General features: G+C 38.3%; 1 long non-coding RNA gene across 1 annotated transcript in view; it reads left to right on the top strand.

Moving 5' to 3' along the window:
* Nucleotides 1–1326: 1326 nt before the first annotated feature.
* LOC150015331 (uncharacterized) overlaps nt 1327–18014 on the top strand; it is a 129580-nt gene continuing 112892 nt past the window's right edge. Inside the window, exons 1-2 of the long non-coding RNA XR_016509987.1 lie at nt 1327–1466; nt 4946–5064. This is a non-coding gene — a long non-coding RNA (uncharacterized LOC150015331). The remainder of the gene's footprint in view (nt 1467–4945; nt 5065–18014) is intronic.

The raw sequence follows: 18014 nt of genomic DNA, 5'->3' as shown, positions 1-18014 counted from the left end.
AAGCCAAATACAGAGAAAAGATGAAGTGATTTAGGAGTTGCCTAAATGTCCTCTTGCAAATATAAAATGAGCTCTGTTTTATTTATGACCATAGCAAATTTCAAACAGCTTTCATTTCCCACAGGTGGTATGCGTTGCAAGCAATGTTCAAGTCTGAAAGGAATGGCGGTGGCTCTGATAATGGTGATGGCAGTGCTGTGACAAGGGTGGTGACAATTGCGGGGCTGTCGTTCATTAACTGAGCCTGGTGCCGGGCTTGTGTTCAGCACTTTACACACTTTTTTCTCCCCAATTTGCATACCAGTTCTGGGAACTCAGTGCTGTCATCTCCATGTTACAGAGGAGGAGCAGGAAACTAGGACACCCAAACTTGGAATGACCTGCTTAGTGTTGTGCTTCAAGTAAGCTTGGTGCCAGAGCTGATAACCTTGTCACACAAAGTTGGTTTAATCAGCTTATTGACAGAAACTATTTACATCGAGGGAAAAAGAGCCACTTATAATAGTGTAGTCCAGCTCCATTTTCGTAATATTTTTATAAGCTATGTCTCAATGTTTTCAGTATGCTGATAAGATGGATGCTCTTATCCCTCTTTTGCATTTCTTTGTATGTATTGTTACCTGTGGTGATTGATGTTACATATGATGACTTGGAGGAATTCTGGAATATTAATATAAGGAACAGTTCCTCTGTTTTCAGTTCAGTGTTTGAGTGTTTTTTTAATGTTCCCATGGAAGAGATTGTTCTCTTCTAATTACTTAGAAGAGGCTTGCTACATTCACGGGTATACATTTTTCTCATAAGGGCTGGCAGTATCCCTTGTTTCTCAGTGGATATATCTTAAAATGGATGTAACTTATTTGGAAGAGGTGTTCCAATTTGGAAAATCAGGAACCCACGGGGGATTGTGTGTGGCTACTGATTAGCTCTGTGACTTTGAGTGCAACCTGTGACCTTGCTGGGCCTCACTTCCCGCGGAATTTCCTTTTATCTCTTTTGGAAAAGTTAGTGACACCTTGTTCTTGAAATTTTTATTACTCAATAATGTAAGATTTACATATGTCAATTCTTGTTGTAAAATATACTAACAATTTTGTGTCTTACACACATGGAAAGAGAGATGAGAAGCCATTGGAAACAACTTTAAACTGTATTTCCCCTATGGCTGGATATGAGGTGCTGTGTGCTATATTTAGCCTTAGGGCCTAGGTTGTGTTTTTATCAGATTACCAAATCTCAAAAATTTGGTATTGCCAGCCACCCTTCCTTGCTTGCTTCCTTAATTTCTTTCTTTCTTTTTAACTAATTTAGTGAAGAAGCCTGAGCAAGGAGGCCCAGTGAGATCAATGAGCAAATAAATATATGGAAGGTAATGGGAGCCAGACTTCATTCAGCCAGAAAAGAGTTACAAATATAAAAAAAGGAGAAAGCTAGAGTGAACCCTGTGCTACAAACTGGAATTTGAGGTATTGGTGTGAACTCAAGAGTTTCTATATGTAAAAATTATATAAATAGAAATTTCAATATAGAAGTGTTACAGTATATGTACATGTGTGGATATATACATGTGTGAATATGTACATATACATACATACACAAATGAAACAGCTATTTTCTAACTCTGCTCACTGAAAGGGCCAGGATGTAGTGACATCCCAGTGAATACGAGTACATTTATTGTCCAGATTGTAGTCTCTAACTAACAGTCTTTGCTAAAAGGGTCCACAGATCTTTGAAAAATGTCTGGTTCTAAGGCTGGGGCAGGGAAGGTGCAAAATAAGTTTTGAATATCTTGTTGTGCAAGGAAATATAGATGTTTTCAAAGCATGATGGGAAGATGCCAGGAGAAGACAGCCAACAGTTTAAAGGAATTTTCATTAGGCAAACCTCGGAGTGTCTGAGCATCAAAACAATGATATTATAGGTTATATCCACTAAACAAACCAGGTGTCCATGGGGCCATACTGATATAAATAAATGCATGAGTAAGTGGGGTAAAAAGAAAGTTTTTCCTTAAAATAGGATGCTGTGTGATAAATAGAATGTTGAAAGTAAAAAGATGGTGATTTGACAATAATCATAACTATTTAGGTAAGAAACAACATAGGATGCTAAAACTAGTGAGTGAAAGTTGGACGAGGATATTTGTGTAACCACAAGGTATCATCCACAAATTCTTATCAAGGGCCACACACGAACTCTACTGGAGAGACTTGGAAGATTCTACCTTAGTCACCTGATCAAAGTTACCATCCCCAGTGATGTGACAAACTGACATCATGTGTCACTTGGGATATAATCAGCAGAACACAGCATCATTTCCCAAAAATGTAATCATTAAATTTTCTCATGAGAAAACTTTACTCGTACCAGTGTGGGAGCATTCTACAAAATAATTAACCAGCAGTCTTCAACAGTGTAAGCACAGTGAATGTCAAGGCAGAGCTGGGTATTGCTCCAGATTCAATGAGACTGGAGAGAGGACAACTAAGTACAAAGTGTGATTCTGGACCAGGTGCTTTGGCTAGAAAGAACATTATTTGGGTGGTTGGCTCAACTTGAGCGGAATCTCTGGGTAAAGAGAATATGGAATTTTTTTGAGCAGTTCCTACAACTTTTCTGCAAGTTTGAAATTCTTTTGAAATAAAAAGTTAAATGTTACTACAGGAATGCTTGGCTTTTAGTTTTTACTCTATTGTACAAAGTTAGAAGAAATAGTTTCTGAACTCTATTTATTTTTTATTTCATTTGTAAAAGAGCCTAAAAGTTTTAACCATCAACTCAGACTTTTAGTTTTAGATTTTTGTGAAATTGTTGTATAGAGAAGAATATAATTTCATGAAAGCAGGGCTTTTCTGGTCATGTGGTTTGGTTTGTATACCTACACTTATTCACTCAAATTTGACTGAGAGAAAAATCAGAACATTAAAGTGTCTTAGGGATGATACTATGAAAATCATAATGATGGTGAGGCATTTTAGAGTAATGAGATTATGAGTAGGTACACTGAATTCTGACAACCTGGCCTCAAGTTTTGCTCTGCCAGTTACTAGATGTGTGACATTAAGCAAGTGAACTAACCCCTCTGTTTCTCATCTTGTTGGTAAACTAGCTAATAATAGGACCTATGTCATGGAGTTATTGTGAGGACTCTATAACTATTATCAGTAAAGTGCTCAAAGGATATTTGGTGTAGAGTAAATACTATGCAAGTGTTTATTATTATGAATCGCTACTATTGCTACTAGCAACACAATACCTGTTTATGGAAGGACTAGGCATGCTAGTTCAAAGAAAAGCCATTTGGTAGTTGAAAATTTGTGCGCTCCTCTCACAGGTGGATACTAACATCTTGTACTGAATTTCTGCGATGCTCCTCTGATCCCCAAAGCCAGCCCCTACCCTTAAGCACACCTTAGGATTTCTTTAGTGTTTTATGAGGGGAAGCCCATACATTTTAAATGTTCAGGAAGAAAAGTGGAAATAAAGACAGGATCAAGGCAAAACACAAAGAAAACAAGGTTGGAGAATCAGAGAATCAAGATCCAAAGAAAAATGTTTACTTTGGCAGAAATACGCAGGAAATATAATGATAGCAGGTCTTATTTCAATTCACATATTGAATCCAACATGTTTACATATTTGCAAATGCAAGTGAGTTTATTCACCAAAAGGAACCAGCTTACACAGAATATCCCTGAAGAGAGGGAATTGTACTGCTAGGCAGCTGCTCCAGGCTCTTAAGGACTCCATGTCTCTAGAGGATTTCTGATCAAGTTCGTGATGTATCATATCTAATACTTAAGAGCTTTAAGCATTATGCATTTTTATTTATTTATACTCTGCTTCTTTCCTAAAAGAATTTGAAAAAACCGAGTTATCTATTAACCTAATAAGTGCTAAATTATCCTGGATAGACCAGCATAAACAAAGTATGAAATGAAGGGAGAGGCCAATTGGCAGAGTGAGACAAGAGAGACTCTGAGCAGTGCCTAGACGAATGGGTAATGAATGACTAATCAGAGAAGAAAACATATTGGCAGTGGAAGAAGTGAGGGCTTCACAGAATATGTCCTTTCTTTTTCATTGATATGGACTTTTAGAACTATAAACACATTAGTGGTCAACCAGTTGAGCAAACTCAGGCATAGCTGATCTTGAGAGACATCTCAACACATAGTCCATTAAGTTGTAGCTCTGCTTAAAAATCAGACAGGTTCCCTATCCTGAATTCAGTCTGTTTTCTTTATATCATCCGGACTTGGAATATTTTGAATTTTGTATCACATGTATATATTTTGAGAAACACTAGCAACCAAAGGGAAATAAAACACCTAGAATTTCTCATACCATCTAAGTTTAAAAAAAAAAAAATTATTTATTTATTTTTTAGGGAGAGGGGAAGGGAGAAAGAAAGAGAGGGAGAGAAACGTCAGTGTGTGGATGCCTCTTGCGCGCTCCCAGCTGGGGACCTGGCCCACAACCCAGGCGTGTGTCCTGACTGGGAATCGAACCAGCGACGCTTTGGTTTGCAGGCTGGTGCTCAATCCACTGAGCAATACCAGCCACGGTCCATCTAAGCTTTAAGAGTCTTTGGAGTATTGTGTCTGGACATATGTTAAGACGGTCTGTGTAATGATTAAGAATTCAGAACCTACAACTAGAATCTCTGGGTTCAAATCCTGAGCCACTACATTTTTTTATTTGTAAAATAGTGTTGGAATAAGAAACAAATGAGGTTATATGTGCAAGGGTACCTGTTACATAGGAAGCTTTAAAAAAATAAAAGTTAACTAGTATATATTTGTCTAATAAGTAGAAGTCAAACACTTAAGTACTTTTTGAAGACTTGGGGCATTTACATGACCTGGTAGTATCCATATAATACCTTTCTTTTTTTTTTTTTTTCCCATACAATGCTCTAACCATTTGTTTTTGTCCATAGGTACAGTTGTCTGGTGGCATTATTTCATTTTCACATTCCGTGGATACTGAGATCATGATTTGGAAGTGTTTTTTACAAAATGTTCAGTGCCTGACTTAATATCAACATTACCAATGAAGGTAAGCTATTTTATTAATTTCAAAGCATGGAAAATAAAAATGCACATGTTTTGATCCAGAACATATCAAGTTAGCGTCTGATTTTTTTAATGTTGAAAAAATTATAAATACAAATTTTAAAAAGGGAAAAATAAGATACAGTGAATAAGGAGAAAACTTGTTTTCCCTTGAGGTTATGAAAAGCTTCATAAAAGGCATTTTCATATCATTTTTTGAAGTCTACAGTACCTAGTTGTTGAAATAATATCATAAAATATGAGGAAATCACAAATAAACCAAGACACAGACTACTGCAAGACTGAAACAATGAGTAAGCTGATGGGAAAGCCGTGGAAGGCAACAGGAAGTGAGAGGAGAGCCTCTCACACTCTAGGCCAAGGATCCAGGAGGCTTAAACTAAGAGAAAATCTCTTCGGAGATCCCCTGCTCATTTGGTGCCTAAGTCGATTGTTTTATAATGTTAAACATGGAAGGGTTTGTTGTTGTTGTTGTTGTTGTTTTTTAAAGCAAATCTGGGAAACTTCTAATAACTGGCTTACTTTGCAGTCATCCCTTTTTTCTTTATAGAGGTTGTTCTTCGCCTCTGCCATACACCTCAGACTTTCTGCCCTGCCAGCTTTCTGCTTATTTATCTCAGGGTCAGAGAGAGGCTTTAGTTATCAACTTCCTTAGCCTCTGTCTCCACGGCCACACAAGCAGGCTGCATTGTGCTCTGTGCCTTTGCCCTAATGGACTGCGGGCCGCCCTCTCAGTCCCACTCGGTCCCCTTCTTCCCATGCTCTGGAACGCACATCGACTTCCCCCTTCCCTTTATCATCTACTATTCACGCCATGTTTTCCTCCTTTTCTTCCTCCTTTCTTTTGCTCATCCTTATTTCTTTGTTTCTTTTTAACTGAAATATAATGTATATGCCTCAAACTCTCCATTTTAAAATGACAGTTCTGTTAGTAGTATAGTCACAAAATTGCGACACTATCACCAATGATGTAATTCCAGAATGTTTTCATCACCCCAAGAAAGAGACCCCATACCCATATATAGTCACTTTGCATTCCCCTTTGACCCTGGCTGGTTTGGCTCAGTGGATTGAGCGTCGACCTGCGAGCTAAGTGTCGCTGGTTCGATCTTCCAGTCAGGGCACATCAGAGAAGGAAAACTCTGACTCCAAAAAACCTCCGCTGCCTTGCGGCATACCTCTTCAGGGGAAAGGCTAAGGGAGTAAACCCCGACAGAAAATCCGGAGCCGGAGTCCCTAAGGCGGTTTGACGTTGTAGTCAACACCGGCAACTCCTGCGGCGCACCTGAAGCCAAGCTGTATTGACTCCGTCTTTCCCTTGGACCCTTCAGCTGCGAAGAGAGAGGGGGGGTCTGCTGCATGGGCAACAGCAAACCCTCCATATCACCCTGCCCAGGCTCTGTAGCTTCAGCTTCACTGGAGAGGACACTCCAGCGTCATCGCAAGATGTCGATTCAACACGGGAGGAGACAGATACCGTGTCACTCCCGAGTCGGACTGCACAGTCATTCTCGGCGGTGCAGATAGACTCTTAAGAAGCTACACCATCGTCTCTCGAGACGGACGGCTGCCGACGACGACGATTCCCCTTTCCTCCTCAGCCTCTGGAAACCACCAATCCACTCTCTGTCTCTACGGATTTGTTTATTTGGGACATTTCCTATAAATGGAATCATGCAACTTGTGGATTTTTATGGCTGACTTCATTTAGTATAATGTTTTCAAGCTTCAGCCATGTTCATACTTTCTTTTAGTATGTATCAATGCTTCATTCTTTTTTATGACTGAATAATACTCCATTTGGGGATATAGTAGATTTTATTTATTCATTCATTTATTGATGGACATTTGACTTGTTTCCACTTTTTGAGTTTTGAATAATACTACTATGAACATTCCTGTGCAAGGTTTTATGTGGGTGTATGTTTTCACTTCTGGGTATATGTCTTGGAATGAAGTAACGGGAACATAGGGCAATTCTATGCTTAGTCTTTTGAAGGAACTGTCAAATAGATTTCCAAAGTGACTGAACCATTCTACATTCCCACTAGTGAAGTATGGGGGTTCCAATTTTCCACATCCTCCCAACACTTGTAATTGTCAGTCTTTTTTTATTAAAGCAGTCTTAGCAAATGCAAAGTGGGTACTTACCTCTTAGTCTCTTCTGGACCTCACTTCTTTGGGGAACTCTCCTAACTTCTCCCCACTTCAGGGGGTGTTGAAAATCCTTTTGATATATTTCCATAGCACCCTGTGCTCATCCTCATGTCTTCATCACACTGAATTATAATTGTCTGCTAATTTTATCTCCTTCAATACATGCGACCGTATAAGGGAGAATGTGTTAATTTTATTTCCTCCATTACATTTCAACATGTTATTTCCTGTGGCATATCCTGGGATTTACACAGTGTCTGACACAGTTCTTTAGTGTTTTATGGGGGGAGGGCAATAGGGTGAATGGATATATTCATTGGTATTCCTGTATTTGTTAGCTGATATTTAGTGGTCTGGGAGAGAAGATGGGATTCTTTAGCGTGTATGGTTAGTTATTTTAAAAAGTACTTTTTCTTTACTATTGTGCTAATACAGTATAGTTTCTTAATTTACCAAGAAGTTGGAAGGAAGGAACTGAGGATAGCATATGGCTTTAAACACCTATGTGGCTTTAAAAATATAAATCTAGCTTTTTTGACTTTGACCATTTTGAAAAACATAGCTAATTGAGAACTGAGTGTCCTTTACATAAAATACTGCCAGTTACATGTACCAGACTAAAACAATTGCAAACGTACATAGGCGTGAAAGAGAGTGTCATGAAATTTGTAGACCTTCAACACTAATGCTCAATTCTGATGGTGTTTAGATACAAGTATCAGAAATCTGAGGTTCATTAGCATCGGAGTTGAAGAGATAAGGATCAGTGCTGGGGTTAAAAGCTGGAAGTGGAATTAAACATAATTAAAGACTTTTAAGAAGTTTGAATTAAAAAGTACAGTTTGAAGTTTGACTCATAGTAAATTATAAAGCCATGTACATAAGTACAAATTAAAAGACATGAAATTAGTTCTTTTGAGAATTTCCAAAAATCTCTTTTTAAAAAATCAATATTTAAGTAGTTTTGCTTCTAGTCATTATTTGATCACATAAAGATTTGTTCTATTCTAGTGTTTTAGGATATTCTTAGTTGAAGTGGGGTTATCCTTGGACTAGATAGCCGTTTCTTTATTTGATAGTGTTTTCAGTGTATTCTTGGAAACTCAATCCAGCTTCTATGCTATGATTTTTGTATGCTTCTGGAATGAAAAGGAAATGGAGGAGGGAAAGAGAGAGAGAAACAAATGTAAGTTGGCCCTAGATCAGTGAGATAGTATCAAATGAGGCCAAAATGAATTTGGCAGATGCTCTTCTCATGTTTCCCGCTTGAGCACACACATATTGTTACTTGGAATGCCACTTGCATTTCTTTCATACTTAAAAGACTTTTCTTCAGCTTCAATAATAATCTTTAACTTCAAATAGGAGCCAGGGATGAAGGTTGAGGTTTTTTTTTTAATGTCTAAATGTGCTTAGAATGGACATTTTGTGGATAAGGGGTGGTTAGTAAATAATACAGTAGATTCATTGTAAGCATAGAAATGAAGGTGTGAAGGGGCAAAGATAGTGAAATGGGTATTATCTTTAGTGTAAATCTGAGTTTGAATCCACATTTTACACTGTATAGTTGCATGACTTCTACAGATTAATCTGTCTAGATTTCCTTATATGGAAAATGTGCATATTAATTTTAAGCGTATTTAATTGATTATGTTGTTACAGTAGTCTCAATTATTTTTCCACTTTCCTCCCCTCTGCCCAGTACGCCCCTTACCTCCAGCAATCCCACGCCCGTTAGTTCATGTCCATGGGTTGTGCGTATAAGTTCTTTGGCTTCACCTTTTCCTATGTTATTCTTTCCTTTCCCTGTCTATTTTGTACCAATCAATTATGCTTTTTAATCCCTGCACCATTTCCCCATTTCTCCCCCTCCAACCTCCCCGCTGATAACCCTCCAAATGATCCCCGTACCTATGATTCTGTTCCTATTCTGGTTTGCTTAGTTGGATTTTATTTTTAGTTTTTGGATTCAGTTGTTGATATTTGTGAGTTCATTGTCATTTTAATGTTCATCATTTTGATCTTCTTTTTCTTAAGTAAGTCCCTTTGACATTTCATATAATAATAGCTTGGTGATGATGAGTTCCTTTAGCTTTGTCTTGTCTGGGAAGCATTTTATCTGCCATTCCATTCTAAATAATAGCTTTGCTGGACAGAGTAATGTTGGTTGTAAGTCCTTGCTTTTCATCTCCTTGAATACTTCTTGCCAGTCCCTTCTTGCCTGCAGAGTTTCTTTTGAGAAATCAGCTGACAGTCTTATAGGCACCCCTTTGTAGGTAATTCTCTGCTTTTCTCTTGCTGCTTTTAAGATTCTCTCTTTACCTTGAAACTTTGGCATGTTAATGATGATGTGCCTTGGTGTGGTCTTTTTTGGGTCTAGCTTCTTTGGGATTCTCTGTGCTTCTTGGACTTGTATGTATATTTCCTTTGCAAAATTTGGGGAATTTTCCTTCATTATTTTCTCACTTAAGTTTTCAATTTCTTGCTCTTCCTCTTCTCTTTCTGGGACCCCTATGGTTTGGATGTTGGCATGTTTAATGTTGTTCCAGAGGTTTCTAAGCCTCTGCTCATTTTTTTGAATGATTTTTTCCTTATTCTGTACTGGTTGACTGTTTATTTCTTCCTTATGTTCCAAATCATTGACTCGAACCCCAGTTTTCTTCCCTTCACCACTGGTTTTGTGTTGATTTTCCTTCATTTCATTTAGCATAGCCTTCACTTCTTCCCTTACGTGTTTACCATACTTCAGCATATCTGTCAAGCCTGTGAGCATCTTTATCACCAGTGTTTTGAACACTGCATCTGTTAGGTTGGCTATCTCCTTGTTGCTTAGTTCTCCCACTGGAACCTTGATCCGTTCTTCCTTTTGGGCCATACTTCTCTGTCTCCTCATCTTGACAGGCTCCTGTGTTTGTTTGCCTCTATGTCTTAGGTAGAGCTGTTGCTCCTGTTATGTTGTAAGGGGTGGAGCCATAGGTATTCATCAGTAGAGGGCAACCTGTTTCACCATGTTTTGACACTATGTGTGGACAAGGGGTCTGAGAAGGAACAATGCCGCCTACTCAGCACTCGCCCCCTTTTCCAGGCACTTCTCCCACTTCTGTATGGGACTGGTGCCTCTCTAGTTATTGCCCTGGTTGTTGTTCCCAGAGTGGGTGGGTCTGCAGACGTTCTAGGACCGTGGGGGCCCATTAAAGAAGCAGACTTTGCTGAGAGACCAGCAGTTTCTTTCTCTACCCCAGCCCCTTCTGTTCTGCACAGTCAAAAGCAACGAGACTTTATTTTCCCTGGTGCTGGGACCATGAGCTGTGTGGTCTGGTCTGGTGCTGGGAGTGCTCCCCAGGTGTCCCTCCCGACTTTTTAAAATGTGTGACTGCACTTTCCACTGGACTGCCACTGTCTCCGCTGCCGCCGCCACATCACATCCTCTCTGCCCGGGCTCCACCCCTCCTACCTGTATGGATGAGTATTTCTTCTTTATACCTTTGTTTGTTGGACTTCCATGCAGCCCGATTTTCTGGAACTTTTGGTTGTTTCTAGTTTTGAGGTAGTTGTATTCCTTAGTTGTGGAGAGAGACATAGTGTGTCTGTCTACGCCTCCATCTTGGCCAGAAGTCTCTAATTTTTAACTTCATAGTGTTGGGATCCTACATGAATTTAATAACACAGAAGTCGCTCAATAAATGGTAGCTGTTTCAAAATTATCTTATTTACTGGAAAAAAAGTGGCTCAATAATTCTTAGAAAAGAAGTAAATTTTCTTATCAAACAATTTTTTAGTATCAGCTGGACATTTTATTCTCATGATATTCAATTTAGATATAAGTGGTAGCTCTATTTTCCTGGTTCCCATATGTAAACATGGTGAACAAAAAAAAAGGGGGGGGGAAAAACATTGAGTGTTGGAGAAAATAAACTTATATAGGCAAAATAGTACAGTACCATGTAGTAATAGGTATTTAATGAAAGTTTATTAAAATTAAATGGGAGTAGAAAGGATTGATTATTTTATTTCTTGTGGTATTTATATCACTGAAGACAATAGAGAATTAGCCTTTTTAAAAATACATACTTGTATATATATTTTCAGAAGAAATATATATCTCCTGTATACCTCAAATATATAATTATATATGTACTAATATATATGTCTTGCCCTGGCTGGTTTAGCTCAGTGGATTGAGCGTCGGCCTGCGAGCTAAGTGTCGCTGGTTCGATCTTCCAGTCAGGGTACATCAGAGAAGGAAAACTCTGACTCCAAAAAACCTCCGCTGCCTTGCGGCATACCTCTTCAGGGGAAAGGCTAAGGGAGTAAACCCCGACAGAAAATCCGGAGCCGGAGTCCCTAAGGCGGTTTGACGTTGTAGTCAACACCGGCAACTCCTGCGGCGCACCTGAAGCCAAGCTGTATCGACTCCGTCTTTCCCTTGGACCCTTCAGCTGCGAAGAGAGGGGGGGTCTGCTGCATGGGCAACAGCAGACCCTCCATATTACCCTGCCCAGGCTCTGTAGCTTCAGCGTCATCACAAGATGTCGATTCAACACAGGAGGAGACAGATACCATGTCACTCCCGAGTCGTACTGCACAGCCATTCTCGGCGGTGCAGATAGACTCTTAAGAAGCTACACCATCGTCTCTCGAGATGGACGGCCGACGACGACGAGGACGACGACGAATATATATGTCTAAATTATATCTCTTATATATCTAATATTATATACATATATATCTTTCCAAAGGAAAAAGATCTATGTAACCTTCTAAAAAAGTTCATTCCCGTTATTTCTAAAAAATTTATTTAAAAATAAGTTTAGGTCACAAGAAAGTGCAAAAATAATAGCGTTCCCATGTAGCCTTCACCTAGCTTCCCTTATGCTAGTATCTTGAATAACCGTAGTAAAATAATCAAAACCAGGAAATTTCCAGAATTTAACACATTCTACTCTTTTTAAGTAGAAGAATTTCTTTAGTTCTCACTTAATTATATGTAATTAAGTATACTTTCTGAGAATCAGTACACTTACTGTAAAGACATTTTGAAGTAAGAGCACCTACGGTTAAATCTTGCCTCTGCTACTTACTAATTCCTGTGTAACCCTGAGGACTTTTCTTAGCATCTATGGCATCTGTATCTTCCCTGGTAAAAGGCGCTATCATTTTCCTTGCAGAATTGTTGTAAGGATTGGCAGTTGTGTGTACTAAAGAGTTTTTTCAATGAACCCTAGTTTTCATTGTTATTGTTCTTTTTCTGTGTTTTCACCACAATTGAAAGTAGCTGGTCATTATCTTTAACAAGGTATGTGTACTTTTGAATATTTTTGAGTTAAAGGACCAGTAAATGTTTATATACTAAAAAAACTTCAAGGTTCCTCGTGGTCATCTCTTTTTAATGTACCTGCTGTATAGCATCTTGGCTTTCCTCTCCTTTGCCTACACCTTACCTGTACAGTCAGCTCATCTCTCTCTACCTTTTTCTACCTGGTAGTTCGAAAGTCATTCCTCTCATTATACAAATTATATTTCTTCTCCAGGTATCTTTTGTTATATGGATTCTATGTAACCTAGTAATTTTTAGATGTATGTTTGCTTTATTTTAAATAACACTTAACTTCATTCTGTTTTGTAAGTAGTTGATTAAAGGCCTAGGTGGAGACGTCTGCTTTAAACCCAAGCTCATACAACCCACTCCTGGTTAGCCCTCCACAAAAGGTGCCCGTCTCCAGGGAGCATTGCTTCCAGTGGTGTGATGCGGGCTTGAGAATGCAGCCGCTTGGATGTCTGTAGAGAGGGGGAACAGAATTCTGTTTCTAAGCCCATCCACACATTCTCATTTCTCTAGTTGCGCTTGGCTGTCAAGGCAAAAAGTTCAGGCCCTGCTCCTTACTGTACTTTTTCACTGCATTTAGCCCAGAAGTGCCTAACCCTATTTAAATACTTCAAAATGATTCTTTTCTGTATTGGCCCAATAAACGTGTTTTCTGGGAGGGCCTTCTGGTCTTACCCTCAAAAGACAGTTTTCAGTTGATTTGGAATAGAAATTGTTTTTTAATTTTTATTTATTGAGCTGCAGATTGGGAAGAACCAGGGGATTTTGCTAGTCTCTTTTGTAGCATCTCTTCCTACTGTAACTTAGCTTCCTGTTCTCTGGAATTTCTGTTTCCAAGTTTTTTGTTTTATGATTTTGTTCCTTAGAGCTTCTACTGTTTCCATATTTCCCAACTTCCCATTTTCAAGAGACGGACTGTATTTTCTTACATCTACACCTTATTCAAATGTGTTTAAGGAATGTTTAAAAATGTTCCTTTATGTTTTAAACTATCTCATTATACTTTAGCAAATGGCACACCGTTTCCTGCTTCAGTTTTGGCCTTTGGCCAACTAACCAGGGCTGAAGTAGGGGTGAAAAGTGCACTCTCCGGAAGTGCTGCTTAGGACGGAGTCCCACGAGGAGCAGCAGCCTCTGACTAGCGGTAATTCCCTGCGGATGAATCTCTGGGAGAAGGCAGCGCAGAGGGGCTTTTTCTCAGTTTTTCTTTCTGTGTTTGAATTTTTAATGAGTGCGTGGCACTATTATAATTCTAGAAACTCCCTCTAATGCCCTTATTATTGCCTAGATCAGTGTTTTAAAATAGAAAGTTGTAACCCATGAGTAGGTTATACAATCAGTTTTATAAATAGAGATCACCATTAAAAAAAGAAAATAGAAAATGTAAACAGTGCATTGCATGTAATAAGAACATGTTCTGTAAAACATTTTTTAAAGTATATTTTATTGATTATATTGTTCCAGTTTTTCTAATTTCTTTTCCTTTTGCTCCCCTCCGCCCAGTACCCACTTTCCTCCAGCAATCCCAACCCCCTTAGTTTATATCCATGGGTTGCACATATAAGTTCTTTGGCTTCACCCTTTCCTATATTATTCTTAACTTTCCTTGTCTTATTTTGTACCTAACAATTATGCTTCTTAATCCCTATGCCATTTCCCCATTTCTCCTTCCTCCTTCTAGCTTATAACCCTCCAAATGATCCCCATACCTATGATTCTGTTCCTGTTCTGGTTGTTCCCTTAGTTTGTTTTTGTTTTTATTTTTTAGATTCTGTTGTTGATACTTGTGAGTTTGTTGTCATTTTAATGTTCATAGTTTTTATCTTCTTTTTATTAAATAAGTCCCTTTAACATTTCATATGAAAATGGCTTGGTGATGATGAACTTCTTTAGCTTTGTCTTGTCTGGGAAGCACATTATCCGCCCTTCCATTCTAAATGATAGCTTTGCTGGATAGAGTAATCTTGGTTGTAGGTCCTTGCTTTTCATCACTTTGAATACCTCTTGCCACTTTGAATACTTCTTGCCAGTCCCTTCTTGCTTGCAGAGTTTCTTTTGAGAAATCAGCTGACAGTCTTATAGGTACCCCTTTGCAGGTAACTCTCTGCTTTTCTCTTGCTGCTTTTAAGATTCTCTCTTTACCTTGAACCTTTGGCATTTTAATGATGACGTGCCTTGGTGTGGTCTTTTTTTGGGTCTAGCTTCTTTGGGATTCTCTGTGCTTCTTGGACTTGTATGTATATTTTCTTTGCCAAATTTGGGGAGTTTTCCTTCATTATTTTCTCACTTAAGTTTTCAATTTCTTGCTCTTCCTCTTCTCTTTCTGGGACCCCTATGGTTTGGATGTTGGCATGTTTAATGTTGTTCCAGAGGTTTCTAAGCCTCTGCTCATTTTTTTTGAATGATTTTTTCCTTATTCTCTACTGGTTGACTGTTTATTTCTTCCTTATGTTCCAAATCATTGATTTGAACCCGGTTTGGTTTCCTTTCCTTCACCATTGATTTTGTGTTGATTTTCCTTCATTTCACTTAGCATAGCCTTCACTTCATCCCTTTTGCATTTGCCTTACTTAAACATATCTGTCAAGCCTGTGAACATCTTTATCACCAGTATTTTGAACTCTGTGTCTGTTAGGTTGACTATATCCTCATCTATTAGGTTGGCTTTCTTATTGTTGCTTAGTTCTCCCACTGAAACCTTGTTCTATTCCCTCTTTTGTCCCATACCTCTCTGTCCTCAATGTAACAGGCTCCTATGTTTGCCTCTATGTCTTAGGTAGAGCTGTCACACCTCTTATGTTGTAAGGAGTGGAGCCTTAGGTATTCATCAGTGTGGGGCGACCCATTACACCACATTGTGACACTATATGTGGGAGAGAGGTCTGAGAGGGAACAATGCTGCTTGCTCAGCACTTGTACCTTTTCCAGGCACTTCTCCCACTTCCTGTATGTGACTGGTGCCCCTCTAGCTGTTGCCCTGGCCATGGTTCCCAGAGTGGGTGGATCTGCAGATATTCTAGGTCTGTGGGGGCCTCTAAACAAGCAGACTCTGCTGAGAGACTGTCAGTTTCTTCCTCCACTCCAACCCCCACTGGTTTTCACAGTTAGAAGCAATGAAGCTTTATATTTCCTGGTGCTGGAACTGTGAGCAGCATGGTCTGGTTTGGTGCTGGGAGCACTCCCCAGGTGTCCCTCCCCACTTTTAAAAATGTGTGACTGTGCTTTCCACTGGCCTGCTGCTGCCACCACACTGAAGCCTCTCCAGCCCAGCTCCACTTCTTTTACCTGTCTGGATGAGTATTTCTTCTTTATATCTTTGTTCGTTGGACTTTCATGCAGCTTGATTTTCTGTAACTTCTGGTTATTTTCAGTTTTGAGGTAGTTGTGTTCCTTCTTAATTGTGGAGGGAGATGCGTGTGTCTATGTGGGCCTCCATCTTGATGGAAGTCCTCTGTTCTGTAAAACTTTTGCTTGATGTTATAGATATACATGAACATATAACCTACTTTTTCATGTGCTTGTGCTGCATGCATGTGTGTTGGCATTCACACACTCCCTTTTATCCACAATTCTACTCATTCAGGAATCTAATTTTCCCAGTGTATGTACTTGTCAGTAAATATGTTCCTATAAAATATATGGTTTCTTATTTTAGATTTTGTACCTCCATTTTAATTTATGTGTGTTATATATCTTATTTTGTTTTTTATTTCTTTTTCTCAGAATTATATTTCAAGGCCTATGAATATTGATATATACACATGTACTCCATTGCATCCCACTGCACATGGTATGATACAGTGTGCTTGGAACACAGTTTACTTGTAGTCTCTGCCATGGATGGATTTTCATGTTGTCTAACAGGATTAGGGAGGCTGTGAACAGCCTCAGATATGTCCCCTATTAGACTTTTATTTGGTATCTAGACTAACAGTAGAATTGCTGGGCCATATGGCATATGTATACAACTCAGATACTATAAACAGTATTAATTTCACAAGTTCTCTCAGATTACTACCAGAAAGATTCATGAGTCCACACTCCTCCCAGCAGTATGAATGCTTATATACTCACACTCTTGCTGATACTTAACATTATTAAGTTTCCTAATTTTCCTTATTTCTATCTAGTGGGTATAAAATAATATTTTTGTTTTGTTTGGCTTTTATATGGTGAATTTGATCAGCTTTTTATATGCTTGCTGTCCTTTGGATTTTTCTCTTCTGTAAATTCCCCTTCAAATTCTTTGCATATTTGTTCACTGAAAGTTTTTTCTTTTTTAATTTTCTATTGATTTACAGAAGTTCTTTATATGTTCCAGATAGTCCACAGCTGGTTTTAGGCAAGTGTTATGTTAGTCTCTCATTTTTCTATTAACTTTGTTCATTATATTCTTTTTGTGAACAGAAATCTTAATTTTAATGTAATTTAGTTTATCAATGTTTTACTTTGGAAGCTTGGTGAAATAAATTATTTTCTGTCCCTCTGTTATAAAATTTATTTTATGTTTTCTATTATATTAACATGATAGTTTTATCTTTCATATTTAGGTCTTTAATCCAGCTGGAGTCCATATGTGTATATGGTGGTAGGTAGCAATCCAGTTCTGTGTTTCCACATGGTGTTTTGATTCCTTAGCAAGTTTGTACCACTTTTGAGTCCCATTGGTCTCTTTATTCTCTTACCACAGTTCATACTTCTTTGTTAATAAAGCTTTGTTGTCTGTATCAATATCTAAGCAAAGTAAGTCCCCACTGGTTTTCATTTTCAAAGGTACATGTGAATTTTATCTCTCCACATGTATTTTGGAAAATCTATTATGTTCCTCAAAATACAACTGAACGTTTCACTTGGATTGTTTTGAATTTTTAAATTAAAACAGAAGAACTAACGTCTTTTAAAAAGTTGTTCCATGCAGGAACTTTCACTGTTGCTCCATTTATTCTATCATCTTCTATGAACCTTATTACAGTTCAGACTGTTCTCCATAGAGATATAGGTATTCTTGTTGACACTTGTAGTCAATAGAATATGAAGATAAATAATACAAATAACTCATAAAGTGATTCTAAAAATAGCTATAGAAATCGAGGGGTTAGCATATGCTACATTAATAATATCCTTTGATCATGATTTTATTTGTGCAAGAAGAAATTTTAAAGATAATCCTAGCTACTCCAACATACTACAAATAAGAAAACTAGTCCTCAGTGAGTGTATGACTCACCCACGATGACTGAGTGAGACAGTGAGAAAAACTCAAATCAAAATCAGTTTTTCTAATTCCTAGTTCATTACTTTTGCCAACAAACTGTGCCCATAATAGCCATTTGCCTCTGGTATCTTGGCATCTAATGTATTTTTTTCTCCTGGTAGAATTCATGTTATAGTTTGTTTCAGTATCCAGAGAAATCAACTTCTCTTCTCAGTGATGCTCACAGAAAGAATGG

The sequence above is a fragment of the Furipterus horrens genome, unplaced genomic scaffold (genome assembly GCF_987537825.1).
Source record: "Furipterus horrens unplaced genomic scaffold, mFurHor1.1.pri manual_scaffold_3, whole genome shotgun sequence".
Taxonomy (NCBI): Eukaryota; Metazoa; Chordata; class Mammalia; order Chiroptera; family Furipteridae; genus Furipterus; species Furipterus horrens.
The sequence above is the reverse complement of the archived record's forward strand: the minus strand, read 5'-3'. Positions and strand labels throughout refer to the sequence as shown.